The sequence below is a fragment of the Monodelphis domestica genome, chromosome 5, assembly GCF_027887165.1.
Source record: "Monodelphis domestica isolate mMonDom1 chromosome 5, mMonDom1.pri, whole genome shotgun sequence".
Classification (NCBI taxonomy): domain Eukaryota; kingdom Metazoa; phylum Chordata; class Mammalia; order Didelphimorphia; family Didelphidae; genus Monodelphis; species Monodelphis domestica.
The window spans coordinates 102,623,485-102,643,418 of NC_077231.1; the positions used below are offsets into that span (position 1 = coordinate 102,623,485).

The 19,934-nt window shown below is 39.7% G+C and overlaps 1 protein-coding gene across 6 annotated transcripts in view; it reads left to right on the forward strand.

Annotated features, from left to right (window-relative positions):
* The first annotated feature begins 203 nt into the window (after window positions 1-203).
* The window catches only part of MGAT3 (beta-1,4-mannosyl-glycoprotein 4-beta-N-acetylglucosaminyltransferase), an 89,246-nt gene continuing 69,515 nt past the window's right edge, over window positions 204-19,934 (forward strand). For 4 of the 6 annotated variants that reach the window (XM_056798964.1, XM_007503165.3, XM_007503169.3 and 1 more), the window contains exons 1-4: window positions 204-397; window positions 3,767-3,960; window positions 13,431-13,586; window positions 17,650-17,716. The gene's annotated coding sequence lies outside the window, so the exon portion shown is untranslated. Of the gene's footprint in view, window positions 398-3,766; window positions 3,961-4,780; window positions 4,975-13,430; window positions 13,587-17,606; window positions 17,717-19,934 lie in introns of those variants that run through there. The other 2 variants (XM_056798966.1, XM_056798967.1) reach the window with 2 other exon arrangements.

A 19,934-nucleotide genomic window follows, 5' to 3' on the forward strand; every position in this document is an offset into this window, starting at 1 on the left:
TTGGTGATCTGACTGATAAATCTCATGGGGAAGGACAGCAAGATTTCAAAAGCATCCTCAGAAAAGGGAATCAGTCATCTAGAACTTTACCAGATTTGGGGGCTTTGACCACTGCCAGAACAATTCTATTGTATTGTTTTGTTTGGTATTCTATTGTATTGTATTCTAAGATCTCTCAGGCAGAACTTGGCAGCCATTGAAACTCACAAGTGTATGGTAACCTCCCCAAGAGAATAAGAGTGGGAAGTCCATTCTTTCCTCCATGGTTCATTCCTGTTGACCTTCTGTTTGTCCCGCTCTACACTGGCTTGGTCAGAGATCTCACCCACTCAGAGATATACTGATCCATAATGCCTAGTTGGACTGGAGCTTATTGATGATAGAGTCCCACTTCTTGGTGAGAAAAGTTGAATGACATAATGTCTAATATCCCTTCAGATTCTCAATCTGTGATTTAGCCAATAACTTCATTCGATTTATTTATTTATTTAGTCATTCTTTTTAAAATTTATTTTTATCTTGAGAAAATTTTATTTAATTAGTTTAGAATATTTTTCAATGGTTACAAGATTCATGTTCTTTCCCTGCCCTCCTCTCATCCCCTTCCCATATCTGATGCACAGTTTCACTGGGTTTAACATGTGCCACATTATTTATATTTGCAGTAGGGTGATCATTTTGAAGCTATATCCCCAATCAAACAACCTCATTTTGAAGAGACCAATTCTTTTGTCTACTGTATGGGGTCACATTGGATTCTATTCTAGCTTAAATACATTTCATATCTTGTGTCAAGTTTAGGGCAAGACAGATTTAGGGGAAATATGTAAAGGCAGCATGAAACAATGGAAAGGGCAAAGGATTTGAGACAGAGGATATGGGTTCAAATCCTGACTGAAATTTGCTTCTATTGTGGTATCAAACAAGTGTCTTTACCTTCTCAGGCCTCAATTTTGTTATCTGTAAAAGGAAAGGGTTGAACTAGAGGGCCACTAAGATCTCTTCTATCTCTAGATTTGTGATCTTCTGGTCCTCTGACTAGCTAGATGACCTCTAGGGGCCATTTGAGCTCTAAATCTATGATCCTATCTTTGACAAATTGGAAAAGTTAAAAAAATAGTCAGGATGGTGAGAAAGTTGGAAACTGTGCTTCTTGAAGAATATTTTAATAAAGTGGGAATAATTGACTTGGAAAAGAGAAAACTGGGGGAAGCTAGGTGGTTCAGTGGGTTGAGAACCAGGTCTAGAGATGGGAGGTCCTAAGTTCAAATTTGACCTCAGACACTTCCTAGCTGTGTGAACTGGGCAAGTCACTTGACCCCCATTGCCTAACCCTTACTACTCTTCTGCCTTGGATTGATTCTAAGATGGAAGGTAAGAGTTTTTTAAAAAGAAAGAGAGAGAAAACTAAGGGGAGACCCAATGCTTGTCTTTAATATCTTAAGAGCTGTTAAATAGGGATTAGATGTACTTTGTGTACCCAGATAAGAGAAATGATTGAAAGATACAGGAAGGCAAATTTCAACACAATATTAAGAGCAACTTCCTGATGAGTAGAAATGTTCAGAAATAGAATGAGCAATGAGTTTCTTGTCACTGGAAGTAACTAGGTGGTCACTTGTAAGGGATGTTGTAAAGAGGGTTCATTCATACAGTAAGAAGTTAGGTTAGTTAATCTCTTAAATTCCTTCCAACTCCAAGAATCCAGAATTTTTTTTCAGATTACTCTTAAATAGTCTTCTTCTGATTTTAGACTCACATTTTATTTCCATCAACAAGCATTTATTAAGTACCTACTATAAACCAAGCACTGAGCTAGGCACAGGGAATACCAAGACAGACAAGAAATAGTTCTTTCCCTCAAGTGGTTTCCATTCAACTGGAGGAGACAAAAAGCATACAAATGAGTAACCCACAAAGAGAAATGCCAAAGTAAGCAGCACTAACAACTAGGGGAGAGGAGTGATTCTTTAGCACATCAAAAGCTGAAGGTCCTGAGTTCAGATCCTAGAAAGGAGGGTGTGATATACTGAGAGAGGCTTCTGGAGACAAAAAGAAACACTCAGCTTGGGCTTAGCCTCCACCCAAGTCTTTTACCTTAGGGTCCATTTATTCAGTCTGAAACTGCCAGCTTGAGATTCCCTTCAGGGTGGATTCTTACAGGACCAGGGAACATGTACAAACTTTGGGGTCTCCAACTTAAAATATAGTCCTAATACATGGGGTTCATCAGATCTTACTAGGCTGCAAGTTTGGGGTTTCTAGATTCCATGTTGACACTGGTTACTAGGTCTTATGAGTAATAAGATCAAGGACTAGACATTTTCTCTGATCTTCATGACCACTCAAATCTCTCCAAAACAGAAATTTTGTACCAAAGATAAAACAATTTTGACAATATCCATGGTCAAGGTTTCCCAGTATTTAAAGGAAGACAAAAAGCAATAACAACCCATGAAAAGACAATTACTGACTCTGAGATTACTCAGCACAATCCTTACCTCACTTCCCATGCAATCAGCAGTGAGGTTCACTAGCAGACCCAAGAACAAGAGATATATTTGCAACAAAATCCATCTTTAAGCTCCAGTTACCTCTCCTTCTGCCTAGTACTAAGGATACCCCATGCTTCAGGCTATAGAAATTTGTCCTGACTGCAACAGATAGCCAAGAAACCACAGTGCCACCAGGAGCAAAAGCCTGTTGGAGGCTACAGACCTTTAGCACCAGTTCTACAAAGCTCCAAACTGCTGGTGCCCATAAGCCAACTAAGTTTGAGACAATGTTGGTGAGTCAAGGAGTCTGAGATGCTTTGAGATCTAGCTTCAGAGGGGAGGGAGCCAGAAAGTGAATGATAGGGGAAATAATGAGGGGAGGAGTGAGGAGAAAAGAGAAAATAACCCAAGATTTTAGGATGAAAGAACCTCAAAGACATTAAACATAAAGAGATAAGTTAATAGGAAAAAGAGAAACAAAAGAAGGAAATATGTATTTGATGAAACAGAAGATCCAACAGAATTTGAGGAACAACAACACTTTGTTTTTGAGTGGTTCAAAAGAGAAATAAGAATCACGAGGGCAAGATTTAGGTCCTATATAGCAAAAATAATTAGCAGAATGGACAAATTGGAATTTGCAATGGCAAATCACAAAAAAAGTAACAAAAGAGAGAATAATAGATTGGGAATGCAAATACACAGAAGTAAAGAATAAGCTAGAAAATTTAAAAGCAAAAACCAACATAACATAAGAGAAAGTATGCTCACTTTGCAAGCAAAATCTACTGATCCCAAAGATAGGAGGTATACAGAGAACCCAAGGATCGTAGGTTACCCAGAAGAACATACTAGAATAAAAAAACCTTAACATCTTAGTGCATAAAATAATAAAGAGTATTGTCCAGAATTTTTCACCCTAGAAAATTAAATTCCAATTGAAGAAATTAAAAAATCACCTCCAGGGGAAAAAAAATCCAAGGCTACAAAACTGCAAAACACAAAGTGGTTACTTTTAATAATTCAATTCAGAAATCAGTTCTGTAGGAGATCAGGAGAAAGACTTTGAAATATAAAGGAATGGACATTTTAATAACACAAGACTATTCAATATCCACTAGAAATAATAGGAGAAAATGGAATAATGTGTTCTGAAGAGCACTACAGTTCAGCATACAACTCAGGTTGACCTACACAGCAAATCTGAACTTAACCATATGTGAAAAAAAGATGGTTGCTCAATAATAAAGAAGAGTTTGTTATATTTTTAGGAAGAAAACTAGAAATGAAGAGATTATTTGCTTCTCAAATACACCAAACAACAGAAATGCAGGAGTGAATGCAGCAGCCAAAGACTGCAACAACAGCAGAGTGACAACAGAGAGACCAGTAATAGAATTCTTTCTAAATATACACAAGGACATAGGGATGAAGGCAGAAGTCTGATAGAAGTAGCAGTGAAGAGGTGAGTAGGGGACAGTATTGGAAAGAATCTACTGACATCCTGCCTGCCAATGAATCACTGCTTTTGCCTTTGCGTGTGTGTGTGTTTGACATTCCAACATAGAAGGATACATGAAAGAGGGGGAAGGAAAACAAAGTGATAGAGGGGACTGAGTAATATGCTGGAGTCAAATTGATGTCTAGCAATAAGGGGGAGGTAAACTCTGTGGTCTCAAAAAAGGAGTCTATGGTAGATGAAAAGGAGGGAAGAAAGATCAAAAAGGGGAAGAAAAGGAAGGAAGCCTCACTTTGGTGGTGGGAAAAGGGTCCAGTGATAAATGCTCCCATAGGTAATCAGAGATGGTCTACAGAGGGAGACAAGGTCCTTGCATTAAGCCTAGGGTATTTGGTGTCTGAAAAGTCTACTCACCCTATACTGGGAAGGGAAAGGAAAGGAATTGTTGGAACTCATGGTGGCAACAGGCATCTGGGGGGATTTAAGAGCACAGACACAGTGAGGTGATTTTAAGGCAAATATTGGGGGGAGGGGCAAAGCAATTAGGAAGGATATAGATAAGTGGTGGGTTGCATAATCAGAGATATAGAAGGAGAAGGGCCCTACCATGGGGCAATGTCCTCTCTGATATCTCTAACAATGGGCATTCTTAGGGGAACTATAATGATAAAATTCCCTGGAGACAGTGTATTTCTTTTTTAATTATTTATTAGAGATAGAGAGACAGAGACAGAGAGAGAGAAAGAGAGAGAGAGAGAGAGAGAGAGAGATCACCAGGCTGCCCTAACTAAAAAACTCTTTCAAGATGCTCATCTCCCAACCACAGCTCAAGCCCCTGACCAGGAAATGAGCCAGTGAGATAAAATGTTCCAGAGAAGCTTGAAAGAATGTACCTGTCCTGGAAGAGAGAGCCAGTGCTTCTTCTCCAACTGCTTATAAAGTCCACTCTCTATTTGGACAGCTCATGTCCTGAATCCTGAACTTCTGAAGACATCGCTTGTTATAGGGATATTTATACAGGTATTTCCACCAGCCTATCAGGACTCCACATAGCCATTTGTGTGTTTGAGAGATCCTTTTCCAGGAAGCCACAGTATGAATATGCAGCCAGTCCAAGGATGAGGCTATAAAACAGAATAAGGGGGTATATTTTATATTAAATTCATGCAGAATAAAGCAAAAAGGAAGGGGAGAATCAATGGGGCAAATGCTATAAGCAGAGTAAAAAGTGCCTAGAAGGGACAGCCTACAGTGGCTATCTTGAAAGTCTTTGATTGCATGAGGAATACAGAGAAAAGAAAGAGACCAGAAAATTGTGGAGATCATGAATCAGATAAGGGTATAGATTAGACAGACAGAAAGGATGGATAATAAAGAAAGAGAAATTTTTTTTAGAAAGAAATACAAAAAATGAAATAAAAAAACCCCAATGAATAGGACTAAGTGAAGGAAAAGAGAGGAAGGGGGAAGCTACTTATCTACACAGCAAATCTGAGGTTAATCATATGTGAAAAAAGATGGATGCCCAATAATAAAGAAGAGTCTGATACATTTTTAGGAAGAAATGAAAGAATGTGCCTGTCCTGGAAAAGAGGGGGAAAAAAGGAGAGAGTTAGAAGTATATAACCAGATAAAAACAGGAGAAAAAGAGAACAAATTAAAAAAAAAACAACTCTAAAGGGAGAAAGGTAACAAATGAGAAGAGGGGACAGAATAAAGAGAAGAGAGACAGTAGGAGCAGTGCCATATTTTTAAAAGATTAAAGTAAAGAAACTGAAGGAACATAACATTGTAGTTATAGCAGAAGAGGGGGGAAATCATAATTTGGGGGGTAATCAAATATTAAAAACATATGGAGGAAAAAGAAGCCTAATTATTATAACATGAAATATGAATGAATTAAACGATCTAATAAAACAAAAAAGAGTTATCCTTAGGAAAAAAAATTTCTGCTTGTGAGGAAATCATATCCTTATGTTTTTAATGTATTTTTACATACATTTAAAAAAATAGAAAAAGAAGAGCAGCTAGGGGTCACTGTATATAGCACCAGGCCTTAAATCAGTATGACCTTTTCAAATATGACCCCAGATACTTCCTAGCTATATAACCATGGGTAAATAACTCAATCCTATTTGTATAGCTCAGTGATGGCAAACCTTTTAGAGAGTGGTTCAAATGGTACCCTTATGCTGTATGTGAGCTCTTTGCCTTACCTCAGACAGGGAAGGGAAGTACTCCCATTGGGCTGTTGAGCAGAAGGGTGGGGGATGTGAGAAATGTCTTCAAGTGTGGTAGAGAGGAGAAATGGAGCAGTTTCCTCTAGCATGTGTTCCATAGGTTCACCAATATGGGCCTATCCCTTGCTTGCCCTTCTGTGTTAAAGTTGTTATCAAGACAAAAAAAGTAAGAGTTTTTAAAAATAGAAAAATAATTAACTGAATATACATTTAAAAATTAGAAGACTGGCAAATAATCAGTCAAACCTAAGAGGAGATATTAAAAACCAGAGGGGAAATAGATAAATTAGAAACAAAAAAAAATCCAAAGAAATCATAAATAAAGCTAAAAGATAGTTCTTTGAAAAGACTGATAAAATTGATAAACCTTTAGTTAATCCAAATGGACAAAAGATTTGTTCCACCTCACTGCCTAATATCCCCTGTATACAGGAAGTGCATAACAAGAAGTCAGTGGACTCCTGGGAAATGTAGTTTTTAGGGTAACAGATTTTCAATTATACATTCCTGCCTGAAATCCATGGAAGACTGGTCTATTCAATGGATTATGTAAACATAACCAATTTTTAAATTACAATAATTTGGGGCTAAAAGGAAAAGAGAACAAAATCAGTGATTACTAGGTGCATTGACAAAAAGCCAGTTAGGGGACAGTCCCCTTCGGCATAAGAGTATACATACAAAACAAATGCATTTCAACCCCACACAGTTCAAATCACCACATCTCAAAGTTCACTCTGGATCTTACTGGTGTATGTGGTCTATGCAGGCATCTTCATGGTGCCTTCTCCAAGCAATTCACTTTCTGGATTCAGAGGTAGCATGTTTCTTATCATAAAATTACTCTCAAAAGAATTTAAACTTTGCATTTTAGAATAATAATACATTCCCTCCTGAAGAGGATGTTGAAAAACACAGGGATCACTTAGGGATGCATGGCTAAGTTATGAGATACATGAATCAATTTGCAAGAGAAATAAAAAACATCAAAAATTTCAAATAAAAGAGAAAAAATAACTTGTGGATGAAATATAAAATATCAAAGTCTTATGTGTAAAAATTCTAAGTAAAGGAAAATAAATCTATAGCATATCCTTGAATCAGGGACCAATTTAAACAATTTTGCATTTACTCAATCCGTAGCCAGGTCTACAGAAAGTTTATCATACTATGAAAGATAGAAAATAGAATAACAAATAAAGAAAATTTTTCTCAATAATATTGACATGTGCTTCAAATACAAAAGGAGAGAAAAATAAAACTGAAATATTATATTGCAAATGCAAGGAAAAACAATAAGAAAGTTTTAAAAATAAAATATTATATATAGCTTACAATCATTGACACATTGTGTCAGCTAAAAAAAGGTAGAATATAAAAGTTTCTTGCCCCCAAAATGAGATCCATTTCCTTTTAAAACTTGGCTGTGGGGGGAGGTGGGGGTAGCTGGATGACTCAGTGGATTGAGAGCCAGGTCTAGAAATCAGAGGTTCTAGGTTCAAATCTGGCCTCAGTCACTTCCTAGCTGTGTGACCTGGGCAAGTCACTTGACCCCCATTGCCTAGCCCTTACTATTGGCTCCAAGATAGAAGGTAAGGGTTTAAAAACAAAAACAAAAACAAAACAAAACTTGGCCATGATCTACTGTGTGAGTGCAAATTATTTTTTTAAAATAACAGTTTTTTTATAAAGAACAGTAGTACAACAAGTAATGCACATTCAAAAAGTATCAAAATCCCCAAAGTTATAATAGCCCATTTAATGACAATAGCAAACAAACCCACTATCATTAGGATTCACATGAGTCTGCTATGTAGTATAAAAAAAAAACTTTAGAAGCTAATGGATACTTGGACAGAGGACAGAGAGTTTGGAGCCTAATTGTTGCCTAAGGAAAACACTCCCAGGTTTTTACTATCTGCCTGGAGAGTGACTCCAAGGGCTCCCAGTTTGTGAGTTCCAAAAACATGGTGGTAGATACAAGCCTCACCAAAAGGAATAGCAACATCAGCCAGAGCTGGGACTGGGGTCAGGGTCAGGGTCAGGAGGATAAGTGATCTGGATCAGGAGCAACTGGGTTCAGGAGGATCAGGAGTAGATGATTGGGACAACCCAGGAGACTGGATTGGCAGTAGTAAGGCCAGAAGTAACATTGAAGAATGCTACTGAAGCAAATGGGTAAGAGAAACAGCTTATCTCTTCTCTGCCAAGAGTCCCAGGTTATGTCCCTCAAACTAAAGCAACTGGGCTTGTAGGGGAGGAGACCGGCAAAAAAAAAAATGGGAAAGAATAAAACCCAGCAGGAGCAGGGCAACAACTCTGAAGAAAGTTCAGAGTTCTCTCGGAGATGGGGGGCGGGGGCCTAAAAGCCGTGGCAGGATAAACATGGCTTAAAAAATTTATCTAGGCTATCTTAAAAAATTGAGAGTTCCTTCTCCAACTTCTGGTCGCCATCATTATAAAAATTAATGTTTAATAATTTCAAATATTATATTTTAAGAGATTTACTAATGATCATTAGAAATAAAGGAATAAAAGAGTTACAAAAAAAAAAAAAAACACATGTCCATGGCTAATCAGACTATTCAAAATCCCCCACACTTACTACCACATGCTTGCAACAGGAAGCCAAAGAGCCCGGGACCCTCCACCCCACTGCCTAATATCCCCTGACTGTAGGAAATATGTAACAACAGGAAGTCAGTGGGCTCCTGGGAAATGTAGTTTTTAGGGTAACAGATTTTCAATTATACATATGCTATACCACAGCAACGTACAAAAGTATAGGCATATATAAGAAATGATCAGCAAGATGATTTCAGAAAAACTAGAAAGATTTTCAGGAACTTATACAGAGTGAAACAAGCAGAACTGAGGAAATACTATACACAATAACAGCAATATTGGATGATGATTATCTGTGAAAACTTGGCCACTCTCAGCAATGTAATGATCTGGGACAATCCTGAAAGACTTACAATAGGGAATGGTATCCATCTCCAGATAAAGAACTGTTTGAGTTGTCTTTCATATCAGTGTATCTTTGGTTTTATTTTGGAGTTTTTATTCTCTTATGACAATGACCAATATGGAAGTGTGTTTTGCATGACAATAAAAATGGGAAAAATATTAGGCATAGATGGATCATTTTTAAAATAGCATAAAAAGTATCTAGATAAGACCAAAAGCAACCATTGTATGCAATGAAGATACACTAGAACATTTCCAATAAATATGGGAGTGAAGCTGGGATTTCTGCTTTCTCCACTATTATCTGATACAGTTCTGGAAATGTCAGCAATAGCAATGACAAGAAGTAAATTGAAGGCCTAACAAGAGGTAAAGAAGACAGACAACTCTCCTTGTTTGCTGATGACATGAAGGTATACTTGGAGAATTCTAGGGAATCAGCAGATATTTATTTGGACAGAAGCTTCAACAAAGTTGCAGGACACAAATAAATCCTCAAATATCAATAACACTTATCTAATAATAACAAAACACAAGAAGCAATAATGGGAAAATCTCATTCCAAATAACTACAAATATATAAACTATTTGGAGATTAATCTTCCTAAGCACACAAAAGACTTGTATAGACACAATTACAAAGCATTCTTTAAAGAAATAAAGAATATAATTGTGTAATCCTAAGAAAGTCACTTAACCTTAATTGCCTAGCCCTTATCACTCTTCTGCCTTATTGATTCTAAGAAGGTAAGAATTAAAAAAAAACAACACTTAAATTTGAATAACTAGTGGGATATTCAGTGCTCCTGGCTAAGTTATGCCAAAATAATAAAAATGGTAATACTATCAAAATTAATTTACATTTTTAATGCTATACCAATCAAATGATCAAGGATATACTTTTAAGAACTTGATGAAATAATAACAAAATTCATTTGGAAAAAGAGAAGTTCTAGAAATGATGAGAAGTAGAAATGAAAGAGGAATAGCTCTTCCAAACCTCAAACTACATTATAAAGCAGCAGTCATCAAACCCTTTTGGTGTTGCTCAAAGAATGGAGTTAAATTGATGGAAAAGATTCAACAAGGGATTCTCCCTTGAGAAGCAAAAGAACTCAAATTCAGTGTTTGATAAAGTGGAGAATATAAATCACATAGAGGAAAACTCTTCATTTTAATAAAAACTGCTGGGAAACCTGGAAAGAAGTCTGGCAGGAATTAGGCTTAGACCAACACTTTACACCACACTCTACAATATATTTTAAATACATACATGGGGTGGGAAGGATGGGAGCCTGCAGCTGGGTAGCTCTGTGAATTGAGAGCCAGGCCTAGAGACCACAGGTCCTAGTTTCAAATCTAGTTTCAGATACTTCCTAGTTGTGTGAACCTGGGCAAGTCACTTAACCCCCATTGCCTAGCCCTTACCACTCTTCTGCCTTGGAACCAATACAGAGTATTGATTCTAGGATGGAAGGCAAGGTTAAAAAATATATATATTTTTTAATAAGAAGCTTCTGCACAGATGATTTTAATGAATCCAGGATAAGAAAGGAAATGATGGAATGGAAGAAAAATCTTTATATCAAATTTCTGAAGGGTTTGGTATCCAAGATCCATAGACAATTTATTTATTTGTTTGTTTGTTTGTTTGTTTTTAAGACCTTATCTTCCATCTTGGAGTCAATACTGTGTATTGGCTCCAAGGCAGAAGAGTGGTAAGGGCTAGGCAATGGGGGTCAAGTGACTTGCCCAGAGTCACACAGCTGGGAAGTGTCTGAGGCCAGATTTGAACCTAGGACCTCCCGTCTCTAGGCCTGGCTCTCAATCCACTGAGCTACCCAGCTACACCCCCATAGACAATTTATATACACATAATATATAGAAATATATCACATATAAAAATGACCACTCTCTAATAGATACATTTTCAAAGTTTGAGCAAATTGTTCTCAGATGAATAGCAAAGTATTCATGACCACATGAAAAAAAATTTCCAAATCACTAACAAAAAGAGAAATGCAAATTAAAACAGTCTTGAAGTTTTGTATCACATCTAGTAAATTTATAAAAATGACTGAAAAAAATTGCAGCAGTCAATAATGGAGGGATTATGGGAAGATAGGTACACTAATATATTGTGGGAAGAGCTGTAAAATGTTATAGCCATTTCACATGTCAACTTGAAATCTGGAGTCCCCAAGTTTGCCCCTGTTCTTTGAGAACTCAAGTACCAAGCATACCTATTTGGGGCTGAAATATATACCTCAAAGTGTCTGGGGATCCTAGTTTGGATGGGATTAGTAGACACAGTCAAATGTTGAGTAGTTTTATTCGTTTTAGCAACTTCTCCCATTGTATTAACATACTCTCTTAGGAAGCCAGGTTCTTAGTTTGACCCTTTCCTTTGTATTCATTATAAATGATTGCTCCATGATGCACTAGCTTGAAGCCTGTCCATGCATGCTTGCTGTACCAAGTTCTCCAGAGGGTATTGTAAGGAATTAAATTAAGGGGTTAAACTAAATATATGAGAATTCTAAATTAATATTGTGGACACCAATTTTAAAAATTAATACAGCTCAAGTCAAAATGACTTTTTAGCAGCTTTAGTTATAAAAATAGGGAAAGAGTCAAAGTAGAGAAATGTAAAAGGAAGGTAGAGAAGATATATAATCTAACACACTAAATATTTGCTCCAGTGCCTGGCTCCACTCCAACAGGGCTCATTAACCAGCTGGAGGACTCAATGATGAATTAAAAAAGAGTTTCACCTAGGTGGTCTCTGAGAAGAAGGCCTCTCTGGTGCTAATCTCTCCAGAAGCCAGGAAAGGAGGGTCAGCTTTTTTCACTCATCCAAGTTGTAGCTCCAAGCTGCAGTCCCAATCCAAAGGTGAAGATTCAAGAGCAATTTTATCAGAAGCAGTTCAAGTTGCCAGCCCTAGGTCCTACAAGCTAAAAATTTAGAATGAAGACCAAAGACTTCTTAGGAAGTTCATCATCTTTTAAAGTCCCCATTTTATGTCCCTTCCTGTCCTTTCCTCCACTTTAAAAGGATCAGTCTCAATCTTTAAATTTGCTTAACACTGTCCAGGAGGCAGTCAATTGCTTCTGGTGGTGTATCTAACTTTAGTTAGTGGTTTGTGAACCTCCCCTACTTAGTGTTAAGTAGGGGTGTCTTCACTTTTGGTTGATTAACTTTAAAAATAGACAAGGAGAGAGTCAATCCCATCTTCACAGTATAAAAGGCCTCCAAATTCTGTCATTTTTTGGTGAAAGCATCTATCCCAGTGTCTTCTCCCAGGGATATGTTCCCAGAGTCCCCAGGGTGTAGACCCTGTGTAGTTCTTGGCACTGGGCTCTGTGTAGCAGCCAATTATTGGATGTATCCCTTTCCTGATTAAAGATTTGGTTTTTCTGACTACTTTAGTAGTTCTGTGTTATTTCCAAGTTAACAATATACTCCAAAACATTTATAGCAGTGTGGTAGCTAAGAATTAGAAACAAAATAGGTACCATTAATTGGGAAATGGCTAAACAAATTGTGATAAATGAATGTAATGGAATATTATGATAATATAAGAAATAATGAGAGAAAGATCTACATGGACTGAGATAGAATGAAGTCAGCAGAGTCAGGAAAACAGTTGTCGATATGGAATATAGAAACCCCTAAATTTATAGACTAGTGAGGTCTGATAACCCTCCAGTTAGCTTGAAGGTGAAGACCTCAAGTTTGACCTAGTCACAGGAGTTTCCCCTTGAGGGAAAAACCCAACTTCACGAATTCAGATTAATAATAGACCTTAAATTAGTTTAGGTGGGACTGGCAAATCCCATCAGGTGTTCAAGTACCCTTTTTGTCCCAATGGCTTCTCCCCTTAGGTTAAAGTCCTTTACCTAACCCTTGACTGGACCTTTCCCTTTTGTGTCCATTGTAAAGCATCAGTCTCCCCCTGATAATCCTGTCTAGGACTCCTCATTTTTTCTGTTGTCATTGTACATTGTAAAGTCAGTCAACTATATTCTCTCATCCTCAGTCCCCAAAAGAGTATATATATAAGCTTCCCAATTTTCATGGCTCTTTGGAATTGTCCAATCTAGCTCAGTTGGTATTCCCAGGGGTCAGTGGCCAGAGCAACCAGACTCTGGGGACTCTGTGTGGGTGTGTAGTGCACAGCCTGAGAGGAAAGCACTGAACCACTTTCCTTAATTAAAGAGTGGTTTTTCTGACTATTTAATAGTTATGTGGGTTTTTTTTTCCAGTTTAACCGTCTATACAGTCATTGCAACAATGTAAATGAAAGAATGATACACTGAAAATCAAAAGTAAACGCAACCCCATTATGAAGATCAAAGAGGGTTTGATTACAAAAGAGATGAGAAGATATTCAACATTTGATTGAAGTGGGAGCTCCACAGGTATTCTATGTTGCACATATTTTCAGACTTTTAAAATGAATCAATCAGATATACTGACTTTTTTCTCTATAAAAGTAATATTTATCATATAGTATGGCTCCTTGGGAGGGGAGGAGAAGAGTTCCACGGGATTCTCAAGCAATTTAAGAAACAGAAAATAACTATTAGTCTAAAAGAGAGAGAGAGAGAGAGAGAGAGAGAGAGAGAGAGATGATTAGTCTGACACAGGCCAGGTGTCTCTCTGAGCAAATCTCTTAATTCCTCAATACCCCAAACCACTCTGTGAAATGTTTTTGTTCAAGAGGAGGTGCCCATCTATCTAGGAGGGGTTTATCTCATGGAGAATTCTCCAATAGTAATGAAGCCACAAGTTCAATCAAAAAACATCATCTGCTCAGCTTGGCCTCCAACTGACTCTCCTCACCCGAAATAATACTTTTACCTGAGAATCACTACAATGTAATGGTTCTAAGGCAGAAGAGTGTAAGGGCTAGGCATGGTGGGTTAAATGACTTACCCAGGGTCACCCAGATAGGCAGGGTCTGAGGCTAGACCTCCCTGATCTCTAGGTCTGACTCTCAATCCCTGAGTTACCCAGTTGCCCACTCCCTCCCAAAACATTTTTGAAAGTACCTGCTGGGTGCCTGCCTGGCACTCCATGTTAAAGATTCAGTGACCAAAAGGAAATAATCCCTGCTGTCAATGTGACTCTGGAGACCCCAAGTTTGCCCCTGCCTGCCCCTTGAGAACTCAAGTACCAGGCACACCTGTTTGGGCTGAACTATAGACCCTAGTTTAGGTGAGATAGTAGATATAGTCAAAAGCTGAGTACTTTTATTTGTTTCAGAAGCTCCTCCCATTGTATTAAAGCCCTCTCTCAGGAAGGCCAGCTCTTTGTATTCATTATAGCTGATGTCTCCCTGATGTCCCAGCTGCTGGCTGCAGCCTCTTTGCAGCCTGTCTATGCATGCTTGCTGTACCAAGTTCTCCAGAGGGTATAAAAGACCCCAATTCTGTCACTCTTTGGAGAAAGCACCTAGCCTGGTGTCTTCTCCCAGGGTTATGTTCCCAGAGTCCCCAGGGTGTAGGCCCTGTGTGGTTCTGTTGCACCTATCCCTCTCCTGATTAAAGACTTGGTCTTTCTGACTACTTTAGTAGTTCTGTGTTATTTCCAAGTTAACACTGCTTTCAAAGTGCTGACATTTTATGAGGGAGGAGAGGAGAAAGTGTGTTTTCTACCTTTTTTTGGAGAAGTGGGGGGCTACTGGTGAGTATCATTGTATATACCATCAGACTCAAGTGATAAATTGGTTGCTTTTTTGTAACACTTTTTTTTTGCTGATTTGTTTTTCTTTTTAAATTCTTTGTGGTCAGGGAATATCTCTCTGGAGATGAGTAAGGGAAGGATAGATGTGATCAGGAAAGAGCATAGATTTTATAAAGGGAAGGTTTCACAAAAGCAATTTTGTCCAACCTCCTCATTTTACAGAGGCCCAGAGAAAATAAATTACTTCCCTAAATAAGGTCATATAGGTAGTAAATATTAGAATCAGGATTGGAATCCAGGTCCTTAAGACTTGGCTCAGCCTTGAAAAACACAGAACCTCTAAAGTAGTTAGAAAGAACAAGTCTTTCATCACTTATCACACATATATATGGGTATGTGCTTTGGGATTTAGGCCTTAAAAAATCACTCTATAACAAAAATGAATAATATGGAAATAGGTATCAAGTGACAACATTTGTACAACCCAGCAGACTTGCTTGATGGCTCTGGAAGAAGGGAGGGAAAGAAAATGAATCATGGAACCATGGAAAAATATTTTAAAATAAATAAATAAATAAAAGAAAGAACAAGACTTTAATCAAGACAAGGAAGACAATGTTCTGATCTACTGCTACACAGAGTCAAACACCAGATATGTAAAGGGTGAAATTATGGTTGAGACTGAAAAAAATCTAAATTTACGTGGTTGCCAAGGGAAATCCCAAATAATAAAATACCCAAGTCAGCTGCCAAATTTTATGGTGATTTAATTGACAGTGGAGAAGATTAAGAAGAAGGAAGAAGAAGGAGTAGGGTTTTTTTCTCTTCTTCTTCCCCCACCTGATTAGTATCTGGAGGGGAGATCAGGAGATAAGGGAGTAAGGGTTTGGAGTATGAAGGAGGAAGGAATCAGCCTGACCTCCAAAGGGGCTCAGCTAAAATGCCTGAACCTGAAATCAACTCCAGGGCAAAACTCACCACCCAACACTCCAAGATGTCAGAATGCTTAGCACGCTGCCAGCCAGAGTTGTCTCTCCAGGGAAAGAGGGCCAAGGGCAGGAAGTGATGTGCCTTATATGGACGTTTTTACATCACTTTTCTGTGTCTCATCTGTACCAGTAAGGACTTAGCTTGACTTAGGACAAACAAGAGGTCTGACCTTTTCTTGCACATATCTGTTGAAGGCCATCTCCTCAGATAATTAAATCTTGAGTTTGATGCAGACCTTCAAAATCTTGTTAAACTGAGTAGGGTGGAGAATGTAGAGTTTCCAAGACCTGATTCTGTTATTCCAAGTATCTCCATTGTTAATGATCAGGAAATAGCTAAATCACATCTTCTAAAGAATGGTCTGATTAGGGTGGAATAGTTTTAAAATTCACAGATAACACACAGAGACAAGGCTTTGGGACTCTGGGAATAATGTCTCCAAGGGAAAAGCACCTCGAAAGGAGATTTTCCAATGAACTGAAGCATTTGGGGTCTTATAGACACTCTGGGAAATCTAGGGCAGGAAGGAAATGCTGACTGGTTTCAAGCAGGCTTGAGAAAGAGGCTGAAGCCAAAGGCTGGGGTACCAGGTAGTAGCCTAAGATACAATGGAAGAAACTTGTAAGAACAAAAGGGTACTTGAGATTCATGAATTTCTGGTGGCATGGGACACTGTACCCCCAAATTACAGAAATATTTCAGGCCAAACTGGAAGCAGGAAAACTTTGCTTCCTTGCATCCTTGTGACTGCTAACCCTAAAACATCGGATAACTCCTGATAAGACCCTGCTAAATCAAAGGGAAAGTCCTCTGAAAGGATTATCCTCCTTGGAGCATACTTTGGGTTTTGAGAAGGACCCAGAGATACACCTCCAGGCTATGCCTTGATACACTAGATTGTATCTAGGATAGCTATCTGTCCCCCTATGTCTTCAGGCTGACCTCCATCAGATGACCAGCCCCCTCCCCCTTCTGTCTGAGCATACCATCCTCAAGTCACACAATTACCAGTTGTAAAGAATATAAAGACCCGGAAATGATGTCTTCTGGGAGGCAGCTTTCCATCTGTGCTGCCCTCCTGGCCGGATTCAATATTACCTTCTGAATGAATACATTTCTCTTTTTACTTCCAAGCTAAGTTTTAGAATCTTGCATTCTTGAAAAGGGTACCCTTCCCGAACCCCTGGGGGGTCGCCTCAAGCCCCCACAACACTCTCACTCCTATTCAGAATGCTTAATGGTCCAGTTGTGCAGGATAAGACCAAGGTCTGTCTGGGAGTCCCCAGAAGGCAAGTTCCCTGGGGACTTTCAAGGTAATCTTCCTGACAGCTAGACATAAAGGGTCCTATTTCAAACTCAACCCACCGGATTTGAAGCTGAACTCTTCATCTTGGCCTCCTAGCCTCAGTTTCCCCATCTATAAAAAGGAGCCGGTGAACCACCCAGCCGTATTTCCCAAGGTTGTTTTGGGGGAAGTGCTGTGTAAGCTTTAAAACCCTAGAAATGGCAGGTGCAGTTCTTTGGCAGGCTGCTTCCCCCATCTGGGCCTTGGTTTCCTCATTTGAGGAAGGAAAATAATTGGGTCTGGCCAGCAGGGTCCAGTGGTGGCTAATGGTTGTGAAAGGTCCCCCCAGTGTATTATTATTGTTGGCTCAGATATTACTGCCAGGATTCCCTGCCCCAGGCTGTGGAGACAGGAAATCTCGGACACACCCCAGGGAGGTGGGGAGGGGCCAGTTTAACCCTCAGAGTTACTATCTTTCCAGACTAACCTGGGAAACAAAGTACCATTTGCTTCCTTTCCAGAAAAGCCAGACTGAACGGCAGGGAGACCCTGGCCCTCTGGGAGCAAATGCAGAGGCCACTCTAAAGGGTAAGAGCCCTGTGCTGGATCCCTTGGCTGCCCTAGAGGCAGATAAGCAGGAACTGAGCCAGACCCGTCCTCTCAGTGCCTGCTTGGGGGGTGGGGGTGTGACAGGGAGGCAGCAGGTGCCACCACCAGGCTCCCAGCGCACACCTAGAGGGCATCCTCTCCTCCCAGAGAACCCAGGGCTGGGAACCTCCGAACCCAGAACCTGGCCTCTGGTCCAGACTGACTCTCTTCCCCCCTCTCTGGGCCTCAGCTCAGCTCCCTTAGAAAAGGAAAGTTGGGCTCCCTGGTCTCCCACAGGCCCCTTCTTCCAATGCTACCCCTTTGTTTTATTCTTAGATTGGAAAAGAATGTATAAGGCTCTCTCCGTTGTGGTGAGGTCCTCAAGGCAAGCCAGTGCTGGATCTGAGGGAGAGAGCTGGACTTTAGAATAGGGGACCAGCTCTGCAGCACTCTGCTCTCCAGGGGACAGCCCTGCGGACATGGAGATAGCCTAGGAGACAGACAGCTGGAGTGTTCTGGATGTTCACAAGGACCCAGGACTGTCCAAAAGGCTGGGGTGGGACACAGTAAGGGCTTCCTTCACCCTCACTCCGGAGATTCTGGCTCTCTTTGGCTCAGGATCCTAGATCTAGGCTTCTGTCCCCAATAGCCATTCTCCTTTCTCAGCTAATGCAGGACAAGAGGAGGCTGTGGATTGATGGCTGGTCAGGAAGACCTGGGTTCAAATCTCACCCCTAACACTAACTGTGTGACCCTGGGCACCTCTCTGAGCCTTGAGCAACCCTCTGTGGGTCAGCTGGTCTACAAGGGAGTACCTTAAGCTGATAAAATCACAGTTCTTTGGATATCTCAGTGCTAGGAAGGCAGGACAATACAGGGAAGAGGGTGAGGGGCTTAGAGTTAGAAGTTCTTGATTTGAATGCCAGCTCTGCTAATCTGCCTCCAGTCTTCCATTCCTCCTTCCCCTCCCTCCCTGCCTCTCATAAAGTAATTTGGGGGGGTGGGGGGGAGGCAGCTGGGTAGCTCAGTGGATTGAGAGCCAGGTCTAGAGACAGGAGGTCCTTGGGTTCAAATGTGGCCTCAGACACTTTCTAGTTGTGTGACCCTGGGCAAGTCACTTGACCCCCATTGCCTAGCCCTTACCACTCTTCTGCCTTGGAGCCAATACATGGTAGTGACTCCAAGATGGAAGGTCAGGGTTTAAAAAAAAAGTTAACTTGGGTTTATTTTATATATGTAATATGCTTCATTATCTGTGTATGTGTTTATATATGTTATTCCTCCCCCCCCCCCATAGAATATGAACTCCTGGAGGACAAGAGGGTTTTATTTTTGTTTTTCTATACCCAGTGCCTGGCACATAGTAGATGCCTAATAAATGCCCATAACCTTGAATAAATTAATCCTTATTTTATGCCTCAGTCTCCCCAGCTATAAAAAGGAAACAAGCAGAGGGGGAAGAGTGGAGCAGCTAGGAGAGCCAGGCTAGAGTCCAAAGGTCCTAGGTTCAAATGGGGACTTACCCTTCCTAGCTGTGTGATCCTGGGCAAGAATCCCTAGCCCTTTTTGCTCTTCTGCTTTGGAACTAATATCCTTTCTGTCCATTCGAAGACAGAAGATAAGGGGAAGGAAGGAAGGAAGGAAGGAAGGAAGGAAGGAAGGAAGGAAGGAAGGAAGGAAGGAAGGAAGGAAGGAAGGAAGGAAGGAAGGAAGGAAGGAAGGAAGGAAGGAAGGAAGGAAGGAAGGGAAAAGAGGGAAGGAGGAAGAAGGAAGGAAGGAAGGAAGAATGAATTGGGAGTCACAGAACTTAAATTTGAGCCCTACATGTATGATCTTGGACAAGTTATACTCTCCTAGCCTCAGATAAGATATATAAAAGGCTAGTTCATGGATGTTATTACTTACTAACCATTATAATTGACATTTGGATGCTCTATACAGGTCAACCTTCTGTTAAATGACCGAATAAATGTTGAATAGCCATAGCAGGTCAGAGTAAAGAAAACAACCAACCAACTACGCTGTGGATGTTTGATATTAAAGATGTCAAAGTCAAATGGAAAAGGGGCCACTAAACCCTATTTAAGGATCCCTCCCAAACATAGACTTTCAAAAACTACATCTTGACATTATCTATGTTTTATTGCATTTCAATTTCTGTTGTTAAACATTTCCCAATTACATTTTAATCTGGATGCATTCCAGAATATTGTGGGTT